Raw genomic sequence first — 2850 nt, 5'->3', positions numbered from 1 at the left:
ATATTAAACGCGGGCCACGGGTTCGACCCCGCAGCTTGTGTTTTCTCATGCGTTTCTTCTAATATTAAACGCGGGCCACGGGTTCAACCCCACAGCCTGTGTTTTCTCATGCGTTTCTTCTGCTCTTATTACGCTATTAGCCTCGCACATTTCTTCTGCCCTCATCTCTTTCGTGTTTCTTCTGCCCTCGTCCATATCGATCGCTCCTCTCTCGCACCTCTATTCGGTGGCAATGGATTGCCTTTCTCCTTTCCCTCTTCCCTCCGATCACTGGTGGCAACAAGTTGTCTCTCTACTCTCCCTCTTCCCTCCGATCTCCAGCTCTCTCTCCATTTACCATGCTTTCTGTCCTCCTAAGGTATCAGATATTTTTTTTTCCGATGGAATAACTTTATCTTTGCGAGTTGCGGCTTTCTCATATGCGGTTTGAAGTGAGAATTTGGATTTTGCTATTTCTGATTTTCTCATTTGCAGTTTGAAGTGAGAATTAGAATTTTGTGATTTGTGGCTTTCACTTTATTATTTGTGGTTTTATCTTTACCTTTGATGTTTGAGTGAGAGTTTGAGAAATGACTGAAAGAGAGTACTTGATTTGTTGCTAGCAATGTTTCGGGTGCCCTTTATGTGGTATTCTAAAAAAGAAAAATATGGAATGGAGCATTATCTTTACCTTTGATGTTTGAGTGAGAGTTTGAGAAATGACTGAAAGAGAGTACTTGATTTGTTGCTAGCAATGTTTCGGGTGCCTTTTATGTGGTATTCTAAAAAAGAAAAATATGGAATGGGGCATTATCTTTGCCTTTGATGTTTGAGTGATAGTTTGAGAAATGACTGAAAGCGAATACTTGAGTTGTTGTTAGCAATGTTTCAGGTGTCCTGTATGTGATAACTTAAAAATGAAAAATATGAAATGGGATATTATCTTTACCTTTGATGTTTGAGTGAGAGTTTAAGAAATGGCCGAAAGAGGGTGCTTGATTTGTTGTTAGCAATGTTTCGGTGCCCTATATGTGATCTCCTAAAAATGAAAAATATGGAATGAGGCTTTATCTTTACCTTTGATGTTTGAATGATAGTTTGTGAGAAATGACTGAAAAAGGATGATTGATTTGTTGTTAGCAATGTTTCGGGTGCCCTGTGGGTGCCCTGCATGTAGAATGTTAATATTGAAAAATATGAAATGGGGTTTATCTTTACCTTTGATGTTTGAGTTAGAATTTGAGAAATGGCTGAAAGAGAGTCCTTACTTTGTTGTTAGCAATGTTGCCGGTGCCCTGTATGTGATATCCTAAAAATGAAGAATATGGAATGGGGCATTTTCTTTACCTTTGTTGTTCGAGTAGTGAGAGTTTGAAAAATGATTGAAAGAGGGTGCTTGATATATTGCTAGCAATGTTTTGGGTGCCCTGTATGTAACTACATCGAATGAAAAATAGGGGGTGAGAATTTATCTTTACCTTTGATGTTTGCTGGTGGTGTATGTTGGTTTGTGTGTGGAGGTGATGGTGTTGTAGAAGTGGTGGTTGGTGTGTGGTTGTAATTGTATTAGAGGATGTGTTGATGGTGATGTTATGAAGGTGGTGGTTGTATTTGTATTAGAGGATCTGTTGGTGGTGGTGTTGTAGAGGAGGTGGTTGTTGTGTTATTGTGTTTACATTGGAGGATGTGTTGGTCGATGTGTGGAGGTGGTTGTGTTTCAGAGGTGGTGGTTGGTGTGTGGTTGTGGTTGGGTTTTTGTTATAGGATGTGTTGGTAAATGTGTAGACGTGACGGTGTTTTTCATAACGATGTCCCCTGACCGTAGGGTGGCTTACCAACGTTATTTTCATGGGAGCAGTGACATTTGAGACAGTAACATTTGAGGGACACTTTTTTTAAAAATATTGTGAGACATTTCTATCTGTTTATGGTCTTTCATGATGCTTTCAGTATTTATGAGGCTTTGGACATGCCACTTTACCTGAGAGTTTTCCATTCATTTTTATGTTTTTTATTTACTTCTGTAAAGTTATTTATTTATGTTGGTTTTGTTTGAAACCTTATATGATTGTAGCTAATTCATTCATTTTTCTATGTTAGCAACCTCGATATCGAAATACATGAATGCAACTAGAAAAAGGCGCAAAAAGAGAGTTGCAGCTGTCATACGCTTGATGTACGAATATTATAACTTGTACATAAAGTGCTACCCTTGCATGATGTTGGCAACAAATGGGGTTGGAGAGTTTCTTGCGGGCCACCCAACAAGATTTAACAATATGTTCCACATGATATAGAAGGTATTCAACGATATTGGATGAACCACACAGAAATCATGGACTTCATGGCTCATCCAGAATGACTTCACGAGAGGTGTTAGCAATAACCATCTTCATATTATCGTAGAATGAATCAATGTGAGAAGCTATGAAACGATTTCAACACTTTTCCAAAATGATTCGCAGATACTTCTTAGTAAGGTTGAATGCACTTGTCATTTTTTCTTCATAAGTGATAAAACCAACGAATCTTACATTCGAACGGACCCTCACAGAGATTTTGCGCAGTGCGCGATATATGTTATATTTTAAGGCAATTTCACATATTTATTACATTCAATTTTCACATAAATATCATAATCATGTAATCCTTCATTATCTTTCTAAAATTGTATTAGAGCAATCGATGGAACATACATTGATGCACGCGTTCCAAATAATGAGAAGATCGCATTCATCGACTGTTGTGGGTCCGTGCGTAGAATTTCATGGCAATATGCGACTTCAACATGTGTTTCACCTTTGTCATGGTTGATTGCGAGAGCAGTGCACATGATAGTCGAATTTTCAAACCTGAAACACGAAATAACAA

The sequence above is a fragment of the Phalaenopsis equestris genome, unplaced genomic scaffold (assembly GCF_001263595.1).
Source record: "Phalaenopsis equestris unplaced genomic scaffold, ASM126359v1 Scaffold000002, whole genome shotgun sequence".
Lineage (NCBI taxonomy): Eukaryota > Viridiplantae > Streptophyta > Magnoliopsida > Asparagales > Orchidaceae > Phalaenopsis > Phalaenopsis equestris.
Note: the sequence above shows the minus strand (reverse complement) of the source record.